Genomic DNA, 23,878 nt, shown 5'->3' with positions numbered 1-23,878 from the left:
TCACTGGAAAGTAAGTGCTATGATTGCAGGCCAGGGTTTTTGTTTAGTATCGTTTTGTTTACTGATGTGTCCCCAGCACCTAGAACAATGCATTCACACAGTTGATACTTCATTAATATTTGTGGAATAAATGAATGAATTTCCCAGTGAAGAGATGAATAAAACCTGTTACACTGGGTATTTTATGTGCTGATACTGTGTTGGTAAATAAACACATTGTCTACTCTTAGGATAGCCTAATAGCAGGTTGAGACCTGACTGATTATTTATGAACCATGTATATGGGAGGATGTAGATTATTTCACTGTTAGGAAACTCAACACAGAACCAACCTGAGTCTTAGTTCAAACCTTATTTCATCTGTTGCTCTAGTACCATCACTACATGCTATTTAGTTTTATATATAAGACTGAGGGAAACTGAGTGCATTTTAGATATAAAAGAATGCCCATTATCCAAAGATGGAAAATCTCTCTATAAAATCTCCGATAAATCTCAAAATGTAAGCCTTCTATTTCTTCCTCAACCAGCGTCCCCATAAGTAACTGGCTTGACAGGTTATCTGCATGTACACGAGGCACTTTGTTTAAACTATATGGTGGAGAAAACAGTTCTTGAATTGCAAATGTTGAGCCTTAATATCCAGATAAGGTCAGATGTCAGGCAGGTAAATGAGGTTGCTATTACTCACATTTACAAATTAATCAAGGTTTATAGCATGGGAGTACAGTACTTGCATATCCTTATTAAAGAACAGTGTTTTTCCTCCCTGAGAAGGTTATCTTCTTTTTTGTAGCTTGTAATGTCCAGAGAGTGGCAGGATTCAGGCAGGTCAGCTGAATTGACCCTGGCATTGACTGGAGTGATTAATTTAGAGGCCAGATGGTCTTCAAATTTATAATATGGTCTGACTAAAAAGAAGGGCACAATGGTGGATTTCTCGCCAGCCATCCACATCCTGCCATCAGTGTGGGAAGCAATGGTGGTCATGGGTGGTTTTGTTTTGTTTTGGTTTGAGACCATTTCAAAGAACCAGTCTTTGTCACACTGATGAAATGTTTAAGGTAAAGAAAGGTGTATAGCAATTTCCAAAAATAAATATTGCGATTATATTTTAAGGAAGGACCCTAAATAGAAGAAGTTGAGACAAACAATATGTCAGAAGGGGAGTCTGGGGAGGGCTGGGGGCATATTGCGAGAATCTGCGGAAAGACAAACGGCCTGAAACTTGTACTTGTTGTCGCATTGTATCTTCAGTGTAGGAGGCACCCTACCATCTATCCCTGGAATTAGGTGCTCAGTCAGTTCTCTAGAGAAGTGTGTGTGTGTGTGTGTGTGTGTGTGTGTGTGTGTGTGTGTGTGTGTGTGTGTATGTTTGTGGGTTGGGTATACTGCTGGGTGGATTGGTGCACCAAAATCTTACAAATCTCCACTAAAGAACTTACTCATGTAACCAAACACCATCTGTTCCCCCAAAACCTATGGAAATAAAAAATTTAAAAAATATGTATGCTGATCAAAAATGCCAAAGACTTTAGGAAATAGGTTGTGCCCTTAAAATAAAACAACCTCTATGAAAAATCCTACATTGTAGTGTTTTTTTCAAATAAGATCCCCTGAGCAAGAATTAGTGCACAGTGGACACTGAAATGGAGAAAGAACAAGAGTCAACTTTAAACTTATCTCTGAGACCTCTCCTTCATATGCTACTTGTCACCCATGGCAGACCACCAATGATAGTTTATTTTTCAAATAAAATGGAAGAGAAGATTCCTTCAGCTTAATTTTAATTTATTCTCTTTTGTTTTTAACCAGGCTAAAGAGACAGAGGACAAAAGGGCATAGGCAAACGTAAGGGTAGGAAAGACTTGTGTTGTCTTTGGGTTGGCCTCTTGTATGTGGACAGGCCAACATCTCCATAAAAAAATCATGAAGGCCTTTCACTTCCACAGAACAGGAATCTCAGGATGAACTGGAGATATAAATATTTCCTCCCTACCCCCTCCTTTCCCTATCAAAGATGGTTTGGTTAGTGGAGCCTACTGCAGCCCACCTAGACGTCTCATTGTCCTCCATTACCATTCCATACACACACCCCACACACTGCCTTTCTCATCCTTAGGATCCTATTCTAGAAACAGTTTCAAAGTCTGAAGTTGTGTATCTGCCTTCAGCTTAGAAATCAAGCCTGAGGGTATCCTGTTTGAAGATGTTGTTCTTGGAGTCTCTGATGGCTTCCTCTTAAGAGACTCAAGTGTTGGTAGACTGTATTTGGCACACTTTATACCATACCCTTTGGAGGAAAGGTAGGCAGCTAATAGAGGCATCTGGATGACAGCATTATAAATGCCAGAAGATAGCAAAAGTCTTTGATTTGTAACAATATTGAGTGGTGAAATACACTTAAATGAAATCTTATTACCCAAACCCCTTTAGTTATGAAATAACAATAGCAAAACTATTTTTCATTAACTCTAATGCTCAATATGGATACAGTTTTCAAATTGCATCAAAATAGCATAATTGGGAAAAGAGAAAAGATAAAGTGATTATTGAAACATGAACACATCCAACCTTTTCCCTTCTGTTAAGAAAATGTATAATTAAAAGCTTAACTAATAATCCTAAATATTCCCAATATGTGCAAGAGGGAATTAATGGTTTTATGAAAATCTTAAAGTTTACATTTCTCTTATTTTGTATATATACTTTTTTATCCATATTTCCTCAATGCAGAGACCACTGTTTATTTCTATATTTTGCATATATTATGTTTTGTTTTAAACACAAAATATAAAAAACGAGAGAATGAGAAGTAAAAGAAACCTTTTTTTGGACCCTTATGGCATTCTATGAATGAGAATTTGCAAGTTCTCTTTTATACCATGCCCAGTATAAATCAACCATCAGCAAAATTGTGGGCTTGCAGAAAACCAATACCCCAGCTGGGAGCTGGGCAATTTAAAACTTTGAAAAACCTTTTGCTTTTCTTATTTTTCAATCACATCCTAAAATTTTTGAATTATTTTTTTCCAAAGAGGTACCATTTATTCCTTGCGTAGAATAATTGGATTTCCCTTCTGAAATCTTACGTTATTGCTTTGAGGGTCAAATGATGTATTTTAACCTCCTTGCATGATTCAAACTTGGCTGAAGAGATTTATTTCAAATTTTGCAAGATAATTGACATCAGAACTATGAAAGTACACAAGGATACTCTTTTGCAAACTCTTGAACAAATGAAAGCAGATTCAGCAAATGAAAACTGAGTGTGAGTTTAAACCAGAAGTCAAGCAATTGGTCAGTTATAAGGCAAATGGTTTACTCCATAGAAGACCAGGCTTCAATATGACTTCATGTCAGATATTCAGACTCTGTGTGGATTTAAATTTTCATATTGTACTTGTGCTAATGTACCATACTATGTATATTTTTCTTCTTAAAGTATGCAAACGAGTTTAATGGTGCGCAGTAGAATTTAAATGTATTGTCTATATATTTCATCTTTTTAATTAAAGATGGCAGTGTTAATAGATTTCCTATATGCATATAAGTTGGTTAAGTACATTTTTCACAGCAAGTAGCCTTTCTAAAATTCTTTGGAGATATATATGTGTGTATGTGTGTGTGTGTATATATATATATATATATATATATATATGAAATTTTTCTGTATTGATAACTCCCACTGGTAGAGAATATCTTTTGTGGTTCAGCCTTCTTAGGCACTGTTGTGGGGGAAAAATCTTAGTAGCCCCAGCTGTTTGTGGCTCCTTGGCCAGTATCTGGAGACCCCCATGGCCTTCTACTGCTGGCTGCCATCAGAGGCCTTAGCCTGCCCCCAGGCTCCCTGTTTCTGGGATCTCCAGGTGAACCCAACGTACAGAGTTCACTCCTGGGAGAAACAATGTTGGGAACAAGATTTGGAGACAAAAAGAGGCTGCAGGTGCCATTATACAGTCCCAGAGTTCAGCAAATAGAATGGGCACCGTGGGAAAGTGCCAGTGTGGAAAAGTAGTATTTGGGGCTGAGTCAGTACAGAGCCCACAGAACACACCTGTGGAAGCCTCCAGGATCATGTTTCCACGGCTGCATAACAACTTTCTACCAAAGCCTCATCCTTGCCCTTACTGTTATATTCAAGTTCATTCAGTCCAGTTGCCTGAGCATCGCGTGTGAGTTTGCTTGAAGCCGTGCCTCATTTCATTCCTAGAGCACAGCCACTTCCAATGTAGAGAGGAGCAATTCTAAGCGTGGCAGTCACTGTGTGTCATCAACACTATTAGTTTCTTATTAAGTGTCTGTGGGCCCAGGAAAGAGGGTTAGATGTCTTTTTTGTCAGCACCTTTTGCCTTCAGCAGATCTGTTACAAAAACTCATTAACAAATTCATTAATCAAGGTCACTTTTGCATCTTTATGGTCAATTTGTAGTATTTGTTTCATTCAACTTAGGATGCCCTAATTTATCAGAACCAATCCTTCTCGTCTTTAAGCAACAAATGGAGACATTTAAGCATGTTGTGTGTTCCTAGAAAGGACAGAGATAGAGTAATAAGTCGGAAAGAACAAAAAGACAGGTCTTGATTTGGTTCAAAGAAGACTTTTCTTGCAATCCAAGCCATCCTTCATGGGGCCGAACTGACTTACTGGTCATACTGCCCACATTCCAGGGTCATCACTGTCTATTTTACCTTCCATTAGGAAAGTTGTGGTCAGTTCCTAAGATAATCAGTAAGATCTCTTGAAACAAAACCTCTTTGCTCTTTGTTTCTCTCTGAAATGCTGATGTGCAAAAGCCTGGAGATGCCAGGGTCCATTTGGGGGCTATGTCAAGTGCCAACTAAGGTTTGGCTTACAAACCTCCCTCACCTGGCACCATGGGATGCTCTGCATCTCTTGCCAAGATGCATCGGGCATAGGTATACATGAATTCATTTGCCATTTGGATTGCTCATCTATTCTGTTCTTGTTTGGTGCCCTTTCGTATTCCAGTAAAATGAGAGCTGAGATATAGTGGAAAGACACGCTGGATTTACAGTTGGAAGAGTGGGCTTCATGTGCTGGCTTTACCACTTTAGGTAATTTGCTGAGCTTTTTGGAAGCTTCATTATCTCGCCTATAAAATGAATGCACTGGTCAGGCTTTTTAGTTTTAGAGAATGGAGATCCACTGAGGCCTTCTGTGTAATAGAGTTGTACTGTAGAAATTCATACGGAGATAAAGGAGACAACACTCTCCTGATTTTGAAAAGTATATTCAAAGAGCAGATTTTCATGAAGGCTGGAACTGGGAAGTTGTTGAGGATCTGAGTGATTTCATCAGCCCTCAGCCTCCATAGCTTGTGGTTTGGCCCTTTCACACCTGTTTCTATTGCTCCTCTTGCTATGAATTAACTTCTTTGTCTAGTCTATTCTATACATCTCTCTCAATTGCGACACTTTTATATGTTTGACACTCCATTTACTCATCAAGTCACCTCACTCATGACCTGTTCTGACTTTTCACAGCTTCACAGTTGTTTCCAACTTTGTTCCCACTGCTGTTAAATGTCCTGCCTTCCTCCCTTATTCTGACTCCTTAGTGAAAGAAGCAGATGGGTCTAATTTGTTACCATAGACCCTGTTTATTCAAAGCTTTCGTATCAGGTTATCCCACAGGTGAATGTGATCCTAGCCTTCCTCCGGTGGTTATCGTGGGGAGGTGGGCTTATGTGGTACACTCCTGCTCCAGGCATAGGTCAGAGCCATTTCCTTTAGCAGAGGCTGAAAAACTGATTTCATGATTTCTTGTTTTCAGTACAACAGGCAGACTAAGACCTAACTTGCAGAGATGTTAGGAGAATCAAAATATAACCTAGGCACCATCTCGTTATCATCATCATCATCAAAATCGTATTTTGCACTTACTATGTGCTAGACATTGTTTCAAGTGCTTTCAATATATTTTAACTTATTTTTTATTTATTTTAAAAAATAATGTTATTACTCATTTTGTAGTAATGTTATTACTCATTTTGCAAACGAGGAGACTGAGAGCATAACAGGCTATGTGATTTATCCAAAGGTAAACAACTATTAGTTTGCAGGACCATGAATTGAATCAAGGCTGTCGGCAGAGTCCAGACGCTATACTTTGAGAAGCACTCCTCTCCTGACCCGTAATGAGCACACAATGTATATTTAGTATGTGTCATTTCACCAACTTTTGATGTTTTGTTGACTTTTGACTGCTGAGACTCATCTGACACTTTACTCCATTTTTACTTTGACACTAAGAACGCTACAAGCACTAGGACCGACAACCATGATGGAACACAAATTTTCTTTCTGTGGCTACACCAGGCAGCTAACCCCAGAAGCTCAGACTCTGTTCAGCTTGGCTAATCCCACCTGCTAACCTTGGCTTCAGTCACACCACCTCACAGCTGGTGGTGGGTTTATTGGCAGGGAAGGGAAAAGTGTAGTTGGGGAATTCCAGCCTAAAATTGTGAAAGTCATGAAACAATGAACTTTGCTTCTTCATATGCAAACTTTCGCACTTTTGCAGGAAATTTTTAGAAACTAGAAAAGTATTTTCAAAGCATTATTGACATCATTGATTTTTTAAAATCATTGAGTCATTCCTTCATTTAGATATTGATTATTTAACACTGTTTTCAGGCTTCAGAGTTTTTTAGCTACTGAGTAGATAGGAAATGAATAAGACAAAGTTCTGCGTTCAGGGAGCGTTTAATCACATTATTAATGCTTACTATTTGAAGAGGGCCCTTGGTAGAACTGAGAGACAAGTAGTTTCCATCATCTTTTTCACTCCTTTTCAGTCTTTACATCTTCTTTGTAAATCTGTTTTTCTTTTTCCTGAAGTTCACAGAGGCCTTCTGCTACCCTCATCTCTGCAGACAGCAAGAAAAATAGCTAAGAGGCCAAATTTTCAAAAGGATGCTGATGTCTTTTAACAAGTTGATGTAATATTCTGTTCAGCAATCTAGTTCACTTGATATAGAAGCTAGCAATTTACTTTCAAGTACTCAGTTTCAGAAATCCCTGAAGATCCTTTTGAAAGCAGGAGTCATAATTTCCATGAGGTTTCAATCAATATTAGAAACTGGTAATATTCACAGTAATAAAGCTATTGCTCACTAAGCCCTCATTGTGTCTCCAGCACTGTATGGGATCATTTGCATACATACTATCAATCAGTTTCCATAGCAACCTTGTGAAATAGCTATCGTTTCTTCCATCTTTCAGATGTGAACACTGAGACTAAGAGAAAGTAAATTATAGGCCCAAAGTCACATAGGCTGCGAGAAGGGAAGCCAGGATTTAAGGCAAGTGTATATGACTCCAAACTTGACTCTGCTACACAATTCTGCTACTTGGTGGTATTAGGGTTGGATAGTTTCTCCAATTTTCCAGGTTATGGAATAATTTTACTTCTTTTAGCTAGCACAGTAGAAATCCTTTATTTGAAGACTAGGAAGGAACATAGTGAATTGGACAAGGTGCTGTCATAGTGAGGTCTATGAGCTGCTTCAAAAGGTAAAGGAAGAGCTGGATTGGGCAAGAAGATCAAATATTGCAAAGAAGACTGAGATTGGCTCTGAGAAGACACTGGTCATTGAGAAGCCAACAAAGACTGTAGTTTTATGGTATTGAATTTTAGTGAGGCAGTTTACAGCAAGGGCTTTGCTCTGAGACCAATTTAAATCTTAGTTCTGCCACTTACCCGATCTTTTTATTGACCTTGGACAAATTGCTTAAACACTCTAAACTCACTTTCCCTCTCCAAACATGCGATTAAATCCTACTTTATAGGGCTGTTTTAATTATTAAGTGAGATGATTCTTATAAACACTTCCTATACTGCCTGGCCCATAGGGAAGTACCCATTAAATATTAGCTCGGTAAACTCTTGGGAGGGTCATGCAAGCTGCCTGTAACAATCTTGCCTACAATGTGTGACCCAGGGGCCACCAGCTTAGGGAGTCAGAAAAGAATCTGTGATCATGGCAACCTCTCAGAGGAGTCCTAGAGGATTGTGCTCAGGGAAAAGACCGAGGCAATTAGGGATATCAGGACAACAGAATAGCACCATTACAAAGCTGGGATGCAGTCATGTCCATTCAGGGAATTGTTATGTCACTTCTGTTTCATTGTTTACAGGGTTTCCTACCAAGTGTCTTATGATTTAGGATGATAATTGAGGTCGGGTCTGATAATTGACATCTGATACCTACCAGGTATCTTATAATTTAGGGTGATAATTTCAGCTCCAACTTCTCTGGAAGAACTTCGTTTACTAATTTATTTTTTAATCAAACCAAGTGATGTCATTTAGGGAATTCCATCACTGCCCAGGTATCCACACATACGAGATTGTTATTACTCTCATTCGCAATGGGAAAAAGAAGACTTAGAGAAGTGGGTGATACTCATGGCCAGCATTGATGTAAGAACTCAGAGATTCTGAGTTCTGATGCCATTACCTTTTCTCCAGATCACACTATCTTTCCCCCACCCTCTGCCCATCTCTAAAATTGGGGGTCTGTCTCACAGACCCAAAGTCACCTTTAAATCTGATCTCAAACACACACCTATGGGCCTTGGCTGGAGATGAATTAGACTTAGGTATAGTAAATGTAGCCAGCCATGTGTCCACAGAGAAAACCCTAACATGGACAATGGCAGGAATTATCTAGGCCAGGAGTCTGTAAAGGACCAGATGTTAAACAATTTTAGCTTTATAGGCCATCCAAGCTCTTTTTCAATTACTTATCTCTTGCCAATGTAGTGCCCAAGTAGCCATACACAGTATATAACTGAATGCATGTAGCTGTGTTTCAATAAACTTCATTTACTAAAACAGGCAGTAGGCCACATTTGGCCTGGAGGCCATAGGTTTGCTGACCTCAGTCTAGTACATTCTCCCCATTTTGTCTGCAGAACCCACATAAAGACTACAACCCAACAACTCAGTAGAAGCGTTAGGGTTCTATTTGCAGTGTGAAAGAAAATAATTTGCTAGTTTTAGCCAGACCCCCACAGATTGATTATAATTGTCAGTTAAAGCACTGACAAAAATTGTTCTTGCTAGAAATTCAAGACATGTGGTATTCACAAATTCAGGTGAAATGCAAGCACATTAGCTTCTCCTGAGAGACACTGATGAGTTTAGCAAAGACAGATGTTAATGAAAACAAAACTATGCTTAGACTTGACAAGAAAAGTATAAACAGGATACTTATTAGCAAATATGCTATTTTTTCTTCCCTGTGAGTCTGATGGCTCCTGCTTGGTTTCAACTTTGAGTGCACAGTAGACATGTGTGACATGCTTGGATATGCTAAAATACCCCCTTATAGCAAAATACCTCATATAAATATATAAGAATAGAAGTGGAATTATGCTTCCAGACATTGATGTTATAATAAAGTTGGTTTGTGTAAGGACTGTTACATATCTTTAAGAGTTAGTGGTGGCTCTTGGTCTTGCTGCTAAAGTTTAGGGTGAACAAAGCATTTTTAGCCTTGCCTTATAAAATTAGCTGTGACACATTTAAGTATCTGCTAAAGTTTGTTAAATGGCTTACCCATGTGACAGGCAGATGTCAGTAGCCTTCCCCAAGATTGGAAGGGGTCTCTCTCTCTCTCTAATAAATCTAGGAAAGTCAGGAGCCTCTTGCTGCTGCCTTGCTATTTATGATTTCTCTCCTGATGATACCTCTATCACTGCTGCTGATGTCCATGAATAGCAAAGGATGAGTCAAGTAGCCTTCTCACTTGGGATGAATCAGATGTCAGTTTATTAATATGTTGTACTATGGCTGACAGTAGTGGATGCTTCACAGAATTGTATCTGGGGTCTGCTGGGCTCTGGCTCCCAATTCTGACATTTGGGATTTGTATAACTGCTTAAGGTGGCCTGAGATGTGAGTTCTGCTACCCTAATACCGTAAAGAAGACAGGGCTATATGGGCTATATGGGAGATCCATATGGGATATCAGTCATCAGATCCTTATGAAAGGATTCAACCTTCACTTCCTCCATGCCTGTATCTTGTCTGAGGAAGAAGTGAGAAGGATTTGGGACTTAGATATATAGGCCCTTGGGATTTGTAAGAGTGAACATGTCATAATTTGGCATTTGTGGGTTTTCAGACACATTCTTACATGAAGTAAGCTGTCATACAGAGGAAACTCAGAAAAGCTTTGTGTCCCAACAGTGATGTGAAAGCATCCATCTTTCATTCTCTTTTTATTTCCTAAGTGTCATGGAATGTATACATCCTAGTCATCATCCCTGGGATTTCAGCTGGCTGTGTCCATCCCCAGCCCCTCTTTCCTCAGTGCTCTGTGGCTCAGAGTGAACAGCCTTGGCCTCTGAGGCCCCCAGCCTTTCCATGGCAGGACCACCCTCCTCGGACTCCACCTTGGGGTCAGATAAGGCAGCACCAACAGGTCCCAGCCAGGGCTCTGCTGTAGCTTTCATAGCAGAGTGACGTGGGCCTAGGACCCAGCTGTCCTCACGCAGACAGCATTACATCTTCCTCTTCTCACTTGTGACGAAAGCTTGCTGATGAGGCAAGCAGCCTAATGTTGCAATAAGACTACTGGATTTGAAGTCAGGAAGCTTTGATTATAGACCTTTTTCTCTCAAAAACGTGAAACTTCAGGCAAGCTCCTTGACCTTCTTGGGCCTCAGTTTGCTCATCTACACAGGAGAGGCTGGAATGAGATAAGTATTCTCAAAACTTTGGCATTCATGTTTTATTGGCATATTTTTGTGCAACCTATGTTAGTATTTTCTGAATATTCTTATTTAAATTGACTTGCTTTTTCAATTTAAACTTATTTTGGCCTTATCTGAGAGAAATATGTCAATAAAATCAGGGGTTTGATGTTATAGTTGATTATTTCAATACAGATTAGGCAGATAGTATTTTATACAAATAAATGATAACATAAAACTGTCCCACCCCTTTAACAGCAATTGGCACACCCATACCAGGAGCACATAGATGGGCTATGTCCTGTGCCTTGGGGGTCCCAGGCTAGCTGAACTTGTAAGTTGCCTTCAGCTCCCACATTCTAGGAATGTGAAAATGAAGGACATGTGGGACACTAGCAATCCCTGGTTGACACAGAAAGAAATGCATGAAGAAACTTTCTTCCATTCCCTGCAGCAACTCTGCTTTTCTTTTTTCCATTTATGAATATGAGATGATGGTCTATGGGCAACATGCTGGGCTTGGCGGGCTTGTATACAGGTTGGGTTGAATGGAAGAAGATCCATCCTGGGAGGGAGCTATCACATCCCATTGTGAATCTTTGGCTGGTCCTTTGGAGGGAGGCTGGTGACTTTGAGCCCTTCACATGGCCCAGTGGGGGCTCTCTGCAGGCGCCTTTGATCTGTGAATTGTTGGTTCAGAGCCATTGCCTTCGGCCTGCTCTGCTCCTCTGTGTCTGTGTCTCCAGCGAGTCTCTCTGACATACTGTTAGCCTCTGCTAGCATGAAGTGTTCTAGGAGCCTCCTGGTTTGATTTAGGATGGAGTGGCTCCCCCACATTAGGGAGCAGGCCACAGGAAGAGCCTTCAGCCTCCAGCTTTGGGGGATTTGGGAAGGGGAAATCTCCCAGAATTGCCTCTGGAGGCCTTTGAATACTCCCGGAAGGAGACATTTATCCTCCTCCCTAAAATGACTCAGGTAAAGCCGGAGGCAGAGTGATTCCTGGCAGGTCAAGCCCAGCCAGTCTTTATATAATATAATTCTTTCTTATGGAAGTATTGTTTTAGTTGCCCCATGTGCCCTATTCCCAGGATAACAGTTATGTCTTAGGGGGAAAAATATTTGCTTTAGAAGGAAACTTTCTGCCAGGATGGTGGACTCTGCCTTGCTGAGTAACCATGCTGGGACCTGCAGGCCATGTCTCAGATTCCCTTTTTGGGCTGGCCTTGCTGGTTCTCAGGAGAGTCCCTGGATCAGGGGAAGACAAGGACAAGTCAGTCCCATGTTGCCATTAGGAGTGAGAGGCTCCTCTGAGGTACTGGAGATTCAGCGCCTTTTCCTCTTTCTTGCTTTCCTCTTCTACATCCTGAGCCCCTCTGGCGGCCGCCCTTTGAGAGTTCCTTTGCCTCTTTGATCAGGCTTGATTCTGATGTTCGTTTTCACCTGATCTCATCTAATGAAAAAAGTTAAGAGTGGGAAGTGGGCCATGTAGCTGTTCCTGTGTGATACTGTAAGTGCATTCAAAGGCCTGTATTTTGCATCCAGAAATTTTCATCAGCATCTGTGTTAGATGCTGCCTTACCTAGCTAATCATTCCAGGTCACTAGGGTTGAAAAGAAAGAACACTCCAAAGGAAAATGACAGTTACTTCACTTGAAGATCTTCTGAACAAGTAGTGCATTTTCATTATTTAGGAACAGATGGATCTCAGTCTTCCCATTCATTCTTATTACCCAGGTTTCCACTTTCTGTACCTGCAGACTCATTGTCCTTATGCCCAGCATGGCCATGGGATCCTCTTCTTGTGCCCTCCTTTTCACCATACTCTGCTTATTTTATTTTGTAAACATCTCTAGACTCCCTCTCTTCTTTCCCTCTCTACTACCACTATAAGTGCAGGCCCCCCTCACCTCTCATTGGACTGATACAGTGGTTTCCCCCCTCTTCACTCTTGTCTTCTGACTTGTTTCCCTAAAACAATTCCCTTCAATCACCATCAGGCTGAATCTAATAAAATGCAACTTGAACTATGTCTCCTCCCTGGTGGAAAACCTTGAGTAGGTCCCTCCACTCAGAAAGCTAACTTCCAGGGTGTTAAACCTTTCATGCCTGCCCCTCATCTCCTCCACTCCTTGCCTTCCTCTCTGTGAGCTACCCTGACCATCAGTCATATTTTGTGAACCTCCCTTGCTATTTAATACTTCTGTGATTTCACTTATGCTGGCCTTTTGGCTGAGAATGTCTTTCCTCTCCTCTGAGTGAGGTCACCTCTTTCTACTCTTCTTAAAATTCAGTTTTGCCCCATGACTCCCTCTAGGAAAGTGTTTCTGACCCCCTTTTCTCTCCGGGCTGGGTGAAGTAGTTTTGTGCAATCCGTGGTGCATATTTCTACATCATCCTTACCTGTGCATAAGCCTACCTCCCCTGAGTGTAAGCTCCTTGGTGGGAGGGATTATGCTTCTCTCAGTCCTAACCGAGGGCCTGGCCTTTTGCTGAGAGGCTGAAAGGGACTTTGGGAATGAACAGACAGCTTTGCAAGGAAGGCTGAGCAAGTCTGGTAATATGGAGAGCTGAGGCTCAAGGAGGTTAGATGGCTGAATGGCTGGTCAGTGGCACTATTGGGATGGGGAGCAGGTGATCAGTCAGTGTATTTTCCCCTCTGTCCTGGAAGATCTTCAGCAAAATGTTCTCTCAGGCCTCCTCTCTAGTCCTGTGCTCCCTTTTCTCCACTGAACCCTCACATCTCTTCCTCCCTTCACATATTCATGGAACAGGAACCTTAGGGGAAGGCTGTCACACACACGAGAAGTGGCTAGATCATGAGGCCATCTCACTCTCCCTCTGCGTGTGTGTGCGTGTATACGTATAATTTTTAAGTTGATACTGAGCAAAATTACTATAAAAGGTTGCCAGAGTGGGAACTTTAGTTTTGAGTGTCACGAGGCATGGTATAAGGGGTGGGATGAGACCACATGGTGTTCTGCAATGAAGAGGGCCCCTCCCAGAGCCCGAATATCCAGGAAGTCCCTGACTCAGCCTTCTGGGCAAAACCAACAGCTCCTGGTTTTCCTGTTCTCAGTGGCTGCTTTCACACTTCTACTACAGTGTCACGATGGCTGGTCTGTCTGCATCATTTGTAAGATGTGCCAAGTGCGTTTGATACTAATAATAGGTAAAGTGCTGAAAATTGTGACTGGTTTTCTTTTCTCCATTAGAGTGGAGTCAGAGTTACAAATGACCTATAATAAGGTCATTCTCACTCAACTTACATTGTGTTATACTTTGCTGACTGAGAGAGATAAAAAATTGGAGTTACAGCCGGTGCCAGGGGAACATTGAGCCTTCAGTGTGCCAATGGGGTCTACCCGGTTTGTAGCCTGTATCTCTCACGGTATGGTGGCAGAAACAACTATGGAGAAGTGTTGGTCCTGACAGTGTTTGGTTTTCCTGTTAAGCCAAATTTAATTTCCCCAATTATAGAATGAAGTTAAGAAGAACTTCTCCATCCTACCTGTAGTCACTCTGCAGAAACAGAAATATAAATGCAAAATTAACACTTTCGTTTCTAAGGGAAGGGACTTTTATTTTTGCACCATTCACTTTATAAAGTATGTAATGCAGCTACATGTATGTAGCTATAATTAGATTCTAAATAGACATTTTTAATGTGATTACAAGTTTTGACTTCTCTGGTGTTGATACTCTATTCCTGCAGACCTCTAAGGAGTGGAGCAAGAACAGTTAGATTAACGTGCAGGTTAGTTTATTTTACTAGAAAAACAATCTGTCACTATAAGTGAGCCTTCAGCCGTCTCACAAATGCTGGCTAAAGGCACCAAAAGATAGGAGCTAGAGTGAGGTTGGGTAAAGAGAAGTCTTCACACGCTCTAAAAACACAGCTGTATCCTCTGGGTGATGGATCTGTAGCATGCACCTTACATTTGAGCATCCTCATGGGTAAGGAAACCACCACCTGACTATAGTTGACTTTCTCCTGGGAGGACTCCATGACCAAGGGAGTGCCCCTCAGAGCGATCCAGGAACCAGCAGAAAAGAAGGAAGAGAGATTTTCAGATGGAGGTCTTCAGTCTGAACTGACCAACAGTATGAACGTAATGCTGTTTGTGTTTTGTCAGCCTCAGCAAGTCAGCTGAATGTGCCTCCCTGGAGTTAATCAAGCTATGTAGCATTCACTGAGTGTCAGCCCCGTGCTGGACATTCTGCTAAGGCTGGGGCTGTGGAAGGAATTTAGAACTTGGTCTCTGCCTGCAAGTCCAGTCAGAGCCATGATACAGGGAGCAACAGAATTAGGGATTAAGGATTAATTGATAAATGTCCACATATGCATTAGGAATTGGAATAGAACAATATGTCTGAGGATCAGAGTAATCAAAGTAGGTTTCAGGAAGGAGACGGATGTATGCTGCAACTTGAAAGCACAGAAAAGGCATAGGTAGGGGAGATACAAAGAAGGACATTTCAGGGAAATGAGAAAGCAAAGGTTTGGAGATAGGCAGAGAAAGGCCTGTTACCCCATACCTGCTCTTTCTCCCTTTTCCTCTCCCTCCCGTTTTTCTCTCTTTCTGTCTCTCTCTCCCTTACAACAGAACTGAATGTTAAGAATAGAAAAAATAAATCACAACTATTAAAATGTAGAAAGAAGAAACTCTGTGAACACTATGATCTGAATTAATTTATAATGATGTTGCAGGTTGGCTGGGAATGACCCCATGGGTTCAGGAAAACAGGTATAGAATTAGGCAGTTGGCCCAGCAGATGATGTCTGTCTCGTCAGTTGTCTTGGAAGCAAGAACCCCTGACTGCGTTTGTATCACGCGAAAGTCTCTGGCTGACCTATGGATTCCCTGCATGATTGAGCCACTTATCAGCAAATCAAAACCTGACAAACAATAGCAGAGTTGAGCCTTTTGTCACTTTCTCTGGCAGGTGGGGAAGAGCTGGGGCTCAATTTCCAGCTTCCCTTTGCTCCTGCCCATCTTTGGCTGGTGAGCACCAGGCCTGCGCGGGAGGTCTTGGTGGGAGCAACCAGCATTTGGCTGTTCTGCTGGGAACAGAGGGGACCATGGTCAGCTAGTGAAGAAATCAGGCCTAAGCAACAGACTCTCTACCTGCACCCCACTCCATCACAATCCCCATCCCCACCTCAAAAAACAAAACAAAACAAACAACAACAACAAATGCCAGCACAAGAGAGGAAGCCTGAAAAAACAGAAAAACAAAGCTGACAGCCTGGGGCTATGGGTGGGTAGGATGCCAGGGAGAGAGGAGGTAGGACAGGGCAATTGGGTGTGTGTGTGTGTGTGTGTGTGTGTGTGTGTGTGTGTGTGTTTCATTTCTTAAAATTAATGATGGGAAGGATTTGAAGACTTGTACAATAGCTTTGCCAGCAAAAAATGTAATTAGCTGAAGACAATATGCTGCTGATGTTCGAGCTGGTGGCTTAACGAAGCCCATCCTAATGAGAATGTTAGTACCTCATTCAGAGATTGCCTTCACAAACCAGGCCTCTTCTTCAGATTTTGTGCTTGATTAGTTCCAGAGAAAAACAAATTCAATTTAATAATTTTTTAAAGAGGGAGAAATAAGAGCCACAGCACTCAGTGTGGGGCCCCAAAGAAGACTTTTTGGACTGCCAGGGTTTCTCCTCCTTCCCCTGTTTGATGCCAGACAAAGCTTGCTGGCAAGGAGTGAGGGGCTTGGAAGGGATATTGGCGTATGATGCTCTAATCGTGTTTGTACGTCAGCATCTCCTCTCAGCCCTTAATTTCCTCTTCTGTTCCCTTTGCTACAATTCTTGAGCTCTAATGTGCATCTTACTTGGATGCCAAGATTGAGTCACAGCTGGAACATTACAAGGGATATGACCATGGATACCCATTTTTCTCCCAGGGTTTGGATTAGAATTTGGGGGCTGTGATTAGAATTTTCTGTGGTGGGTCAAATCAGTTACCAGTTGGAGGAAGTTTATGAGCACAAAGCAATGTATACAAGTTTTGTTAACCTCTGTTTTTGACTGGCGTTAAATGACTTGCACTGGGAATGGCCGTTATCATCTTTTGGGTTCTAATGCAAAACATGGCCTGTGGGCTTTCTTCTGTCTTCTCCAAATCTATCGGCTAGCACAGTGTTTTTTGTGTGTGACCTGACTGTAATGAAGTTCCTAGTTTCCCTGAAAGTTAAGTCTGACAGTTCTCCCCAGTCTGTCTTACATGTGTGTTGTTATACTGTGGAAAGTGTTTATTGTTCTTCTTATGTCTCCCATCCCAGAACAGGGCTTACAGAGAACAAAGAGACCTGAGTCTGTGTGCATTAGTGTCAGACTGTTCTCAAGGAAATGGTTGAGCATCTGTACTCTCAGACTCTGAAGATAGTTGATTTCACTTTACATCTACCCAAGGGCAGATATCTCCATAGAATTTTCGCTGCCTGTGTCAAAATGACAACCTGACAAGTGTGATCCTCCTTGGCCATATTGGTTAAATTATTGTTTAAAATGTTGTATTTGGCCAATCCGATGATCAAGCTTAACTGGAAAAGATTGCAGGCATCAGGCAGTGTAGACAGTACTGAGTGTAGACATTTAGGGATCCTCATTTGCATAACCTCAAGAGTTAGTTGTAGAAGCAAGGAAGTCTGGGGTTTAATTTAAAGAAAATGGGAAGTTGAGTGATTAGAACCCAGACCACAGTGGTGGGCTTCTTTCTATGTGACATGGTCGTAAAACACCATCATTAATGTCGGTGGTTGAGTCTTAGTTTGGCCTCATACTAGTATGTAAACTTGGATAAGTTACTTTCTAAAAATGGAAATTGTAATTTTTACTACTTATACTTATTGGTAGGACTAAATAAAATAATGAGTATAATTCATTAGGTGCTATGTCTGGCATGTGGCAAACACAATAAATAGTAGTCGTCATTAGTATTACTTCTTTATTGTACCAGTACTCTAGGAATAAGGCACTGTGTGAATAGACTAACAAAATGAGGCAGGAGTTTGGAGGAAGAATTAAGCACATGTAATGGGATTAACTATAGGAAGCTGAGAAATGCTTAATTCATTTATAGTGGTTTGTGGACTTTGAGATCATCACAAAACTAGCCATCAGCTATGTGATCTTTACCTCTCCCAGTCTAGGGACTGTGCTGCTGGAAGTCCCACTGTAAAAGAGAACAGGGGCAGGATCCTTGAATACTTGACTGGATCCTGGCACACCAGATCTCACGGCAATCATGAAAATCAAGTTGTACCTCTCTGTGTGGGACAAGAATATGATCAAGGCCACACTCCATGTGAAAGGCCTTCTACCTACACCCCGACTCGCAGACATCTCTGAATAGTGCAGCCTTTAAGGATCCATCTCAGTGTTAGCTGGAGAGGAAACGGATCTTCAGGGTCTTCCCTGGTTCAGATAGTGATACTGATGAATATGTACCAAATTCAGAGAAATTTTGACATCCTGGCCCTCTTTCCCCTCCTATTCCCAACTATGTTATAGGCCGTTTACCTCTGAAGTCACTGGAATCCCTACACATGCCCTGCATGAGGTCTTCCTGCAGTGACTAGTTTTTAATGCTGTTGATTTTCATGTACTCAGCCCCAGCTGCTGCCTGTGGAACTATCAGCTCTCTGAGAACCTCTTTTCCCCCGTTAAACTGGTCTGCCTGACTTTGAGGAAACGAGAGGAAGAGGGATTTAATAACTCCTTTATGATCAGAGAAAAATAGGGATAAAGTCTAATGGTCATTAGCATATACTGTGCCCGTTGCCTCTTCCCCTACTCGTTCAATAATTCCCTTAATGTTTGGTCCTAATGGAGTAGATTATTATTATTATTTTATTTCATCAAGATCACCTACTGCATAAAAAACAAAGAAGAAAGGAGGAAAGGAACGTGGCCCAGAATAGGCATTGAGCATTATCCAGCTGGTGATATTTATTTATTGGCTTCATGCTTGGCTTGTGAAGTTTTGAAGGGCTGGTGCCCACAGCCCATGGAGGGAGCCTGTCTCATGCAGCTCTGCCCATGAGTTGCTGAGACAGCGACCTGGAGTGCTTCTGCTTCCGTATGGACCCTTTTATCTTCCAGCCTGTCTGTTGTGCATAATACACACATTTGTGCGTGTGCATGCACACTAATATCCACACACATGGGTTATATGTGGGGCCAGCCTCTTAAAACATGATACTAATTGGGGTGCCATCCATGATGTCTGACTAGGCAGCGTCATCTCTTAGAAAATTATTACATCTGCATCCAGAGGGATGAAGGACCTCAGGTCTGCCCAGGTAGCCTGATTCCTTACTGGTCTCCTACACTGCAGAGGTATAGGTCAGTCTTTGGAATTATGGATCTATGGGCTGAAAACCCAGCCCATGACGAGCTGTTTCTCTGTCATCCTGCTTCACCCAGCCCTGCTTGGCCTTAGCACTCTCGTTAAGGCAAACAACAGGTAACTGTAGCTACTAATGATGAGAGAGCTCTAAGCAGCTCACGGAGAAATGCGCTCCTTTGCTTTTCTTTGGGATGACAGAGTCAAGGGTCTGAGGCAAGAAAAAAAAAAATCTTGAGAACGGAAAAAAGCAGTTCTATAAACAGAATCTGAAAGAGTACAACTTGAAATAGCCCAGGCTGACTCCAGCACACTAGCCTCCAGCCACTGTCCCTGTAGGGCTCCAGGCTCTCATTAGACGAAACTCCTAAAGTCTCATACAGGAATTGAAGACAAACTTTCCAGATTAAAGAAGAAAGACGATCAAACCTAACGGTCTTAAAACTTTTAGAGCTAGGAAAAACAAAATAAAACAAAATTAAATTAAAAAGTAATTACAAGGCTAGAGAGTTGAGTTTCCTCCTAAGAGGAACATAGACTCTTTAGGTTGGAAGGACTCAAATACCAACCTGCTTAACCTTGAAAGGCTCTTGGTCTTAGCCTTTGCCTCTTGTTTGTGGAAGGTTGCCTCATCCCTATATTTACCCACCAATGGCATTTTAATGAGACAGAATTGGGGGAATATCCTATTTCTTCCCTAAGCTTTGGATACTTGGTCTTAGGGGCATGGGAGAAGGGGATGCTGAAGCATCTTGAGGCAGCAGTCAGCAGTAGTAACTACCCCAGTGAGAAGTTAACCAAGCAGCACGGGCTGGGCCCTGCCAGTGGGGCATGCAATTCACACCAGGAGCCCCAGAAGACATATTGAGGCCTCTTAATTAACATGGTGGCCCGTGGCAACTGGAAAGCCTTTCCACACGATTAAAGACTTCAGAAAACTCCCAAGGGGAGGTAATGTTCCTAATAATTTATAAATCGAACTTGCTACTTAATATGCTTAAAGTGTTTTCACTTGTCTTTCATCTGCAAAGGAGATGGGCAGGGGATAATGGATTTCTATTCACCAACCAGCATAGAAAAGAGAATCTGCCAGAGAAGCAAGGGCATTTTCTCTTCTAGTTTGGGTGACTCCTTCTGGCAGGAAAGGGATTTTCATGGTCAAGAATGTGTTATCACAGTTTTTATGACATCCACTCATTTCAGAGGCCTTTGTATGCAATTGGGGAAGAGGGGGTCTGCTTGTGAGGAGATCATTGGCTACATGGGGTTGATGACCTGCTTCTGGTGGGTCAGCTCCATCATCTCCTTGGTCTGTGGTTTGTGACTTTGCTGGGCAGGAAGAATGCACAGGCATTTTGTCTACCCTTAGTTTACCAATGCAGGGCCATTTCCTGTTTGACAGGGATCAGTGTTACAATCAGAAAATTTTCAGATTGGAAGAGTCATGCATTTCTTTCAATCACTGAATTTTATCGATGGAGGCTTGGGTTAGGTTCAAAGGGGTCTGCAATTTGCACACAATTACACAGCTGCTTTGCCCTATTATTTTACTGGGGTTCTTCATGTTGCTAGTAATTTAAGTCTAGTTTTCCAGTAGGCTCCATAGTATCACAGGATCAGAAGGGATCTTAAGAAGTTATCCACCTGCTTTATCCATTCCTTATTCCTGAAACATTTTGGTTCTAGATTAGGATATGCCCAGAGTTTCCATGTGGGTTTGCACAGTTTTTCTGTTCTTGTTCTGCCTCTTATAAAAGATATGAGTGACATCCAGAAAAAAATATGAGTGATTGTTGCTGTATCCGAGAGAGGGTGTTTACCCCTGACCTTGGGGCATTGGTATTAAGACAAAACAGGAGACATGAGCTACCAAACTCTTGTATATGATTCCTATTTTGTAACCACTATTTAATTCCTCTAGGAATATAATTTGAATTCAATATGTCCATTGCCTTGAGGAATAATTAATTCTGTCTCAAATTCACTCTTCTGCTTACTCCTAAGGTAAAAGTAAGCTTTGAAATGTGAGCTGATTGATTGGCTGTAGTCTCTTGACAGATGGTAGCTGGAAGCATAATCTCAGCTTTTCCATTTCTCTGCCAAGGGTTCAGAAAGCCCAGGTGACTCTCTAAACTTTGTGACATTTAATAGATCCAGATTCTTTTATTTTAGGATTTATTGATTATGTGACACTGATTTGAGAAGGATTCCACTGGTCCATGGGGTTGTTACCAGAGTGTTACCTCTAGTCCAAGATATCTTCATCTACCACAGTGTCTTTGGTTTGAAGAAGAGAAGTAATGACTGGCCAGCGCCTGTGATCTGTTTTTGTCTTCCTTTTATGCCTGCGTTTATCTTTAAAAATCAAATTATGTAGATTAATTCCTATAACTAAAATACAAACTACATGAGATCAGGAAGTATACCTGTGTTACTCACTGCACTATCTTCATAACAGTGACCACTGAAAAAAATGCCTTGCTAAAGTAGGCATCAGTAAGTGCTTGTTGAATGATTTAGTAATAAATTGAATAAATGAGTCACCCAACCAGCTAACTTATACAAGATTAGCTTGTAGGCACAGAGAAGATGACCATATTGAAATATATTGAAAGTTGATGATGCTTCTTCCTTTTTTTCCTTTCTTTTTTCTTCCTTCTCTTCCTCTCTCTTTCCTTCCCTTCTTCTCTTCCTTCTTTCCTTCCTCCCTCTTTATTTCTTCTTTCCCCTCTCCCTTCCTTCCTCTGTCCCACAATTATTGACCATCTGCTTTATGCCAGGCACTGTGCTTTACCCTGGAGCTATAAAAGAGAGAGATTAGACATGGCCTCTGCCCCATGGCCCCTGTCCTCTGTAGTCTAGCAAATGAGATAGACAAGAAAATCAAAGGTAAATGTACTTGTGGTTAGAATTATGTGGAGGGTTCTATGGAAAGTGCAGTGAGACTAGAGAATGGTTGGCTGAAGTCGTGTCACTGAATTGACTTTGAAGAATGAATAGGAGTTAGCTGAAGGAGGAAAGTATGACCCAGGACCCAGGATGAATATACGGGTCAGATAATGAGACAATCTTGTCATTGGTCCAGAGGACTGGGATAAGCATAAAGGAGAGATCTGCTTAGAATTTTCCATCCTTCGGCAATTACCATCAATGTTATGTAACACATTGTTACATAAAAATCCTAAAATCTACAAATTATCTGACAAACCTCATATTACTCTCTTAAGTAAGTGCTGAAAATGTCAATTTCATAATAAAATAAAAGCTGATTTCATTTGTGTGGTATCTATTACAGCCAGTAGAAATGATTTATTGATTTTTTAAAAGAAAAATGTATTTTAAAATGCCGCTTTTTTTTTTCAAGGAACTCGTTAATAGATGTGAGTTTCTCATATACCCCAAACATGCTTCTAGTTACCAAATGTTAACAGTTTTGAGAAAAAAATCAATAGAATAATCAGAAAACTCATGCAAAGATGAATAATGAACAAAACAATTCCGTGTTTTGCAGCCAGTGCTTACAGTCAGTGTTTCTTTTTTAATATTCAGAGTTTACAACTTGTAACTTGTTGCCTGAATCCAGATATACTATAATGTTTTGTCTTTGTTTTTCCAATGGCTATAAAAATTGGAGCTAACACAAATAAATGAAGAATACTTTCTGAACACATCTAGGGTAAAACAGAAACTCAAAGCAAGACATGTGCATGTGAAGAACCCCTGTACACTTTCTGTAAAGCCTTGTGTGATAAGTGCCCATTCTGTTTGTCAGCATGCTCATGAGCAGACGTTAAGTAGAAGTCTTTTGGGAGCTGAGTATCCAGAGGACAATTGGTGCCCCCAATAAGCTGTGTAAGATGTGTGCATCTTGCCTTTCTCTTTTCGACTTGGCTATTGGGATGCTTCCAGCCACAGTCTTTGGCCTAGGGTTTCCTTTCCATTCCAGCTGCCCCCTCTTCATTTCACTAGACTCTTTGAAAGGAAAATCCTGGAGTATCCATGACACTTACTGAAACTGCTTAAAATTCTCTACGAAAGTAGTAAGGTTAAGAATAATGAAATTGGCTGGGCTCAGTGGCTCATACCTGTAATCCCACCACTTTGGGAGGCCGAGGCAAGTGGATTATTTGAGGTCAGGAGTTAGAGACCAGCCTCACCAACATGTTCAAACCCTGTCTCTACTAAAAATACAAAAATTAGCCAGGTGTGGTGGTGTGTGCCTGTAATCCCAGCTACTTGGGAGGTTGAGATGAGAGCATCACTTGAACACAGGAGACAGAGGTTGCAGTGGGCCAAGTTCACACCTCTGCACTCCAACCTGGGTGACAGAGTAAGGCCCTGTCAAGAAAGAAAGAAAGAAAGAAAGAGAGAAAGAGAGAAAGAGAGAGGGAGGGAGGGAGGGAGGAAGGAAGGAAAGAAGGAAGGAAGGAAGGAAGGAAGGAAGGAAGGAAGGAAGGAAGGAAGGAAGGGAGGGGAGGAAAGAAAGAAAGAAAGAAAGAAAGAAAGAAAGAAAGAAAGAAAGAAAGAAAGAAAGAAAGAAAGAAAGAAAGAAAGAAAGAAAGAAAGAAAGAAAGAGAGAGAGAAGGAAAGAGAGAAAGAAAGAAAGAAATTGTCCAAGACCTATGGTTTATTGAAAAATGTGACAGTAACTGAATGTGAGCCAAGTCCTCACTGTAGAAGGACAGTTACCAAAGTGGTAGACCCCTGCCTTTTCCTAGTACAGTGGTGGGCCTATATTTTCTTCCTACTTACTACCTGCTCAAGCAGGTAAAGCATTTCAGAGGAATTTATATGTAGTG

The 23,878-nt window shown here is 41.4% G+C and overlaps 1 protein-coding gene across 2 annotated transcripts in view; it reads left to right on the top strand.

Annotated features, from left to right (window-relative positions):
- ASTN1 (astrotactin 1) overlaps positions 1-23,878 on the top strand; it is a 306,207-nt gene that overhangs the window by 104,623 nt on the left and 177,706 nt on the right.

The sequence above is a fragment of the Macaca mulatta genome, chromosome 1, assembly GCF_049350105.2.
Source record: "Macaca mulatta isolate MMU2019108-1 chromosome 1, T2T-MMU8v2.0, whole genome shotgun sequence".
In the NCBI taxonomy this organism is placed as follows: Eukaryota; Metazoa; Chordata; class Mammalia; order Primates; family Cercopithecidae; genus Macaca; species Macaca mulatta.
The sequence above is the reverse complement of the archived record's forward strand: the minus strand, read 5'-3'. Positions and strand labels throughout refer to the sequence as shown.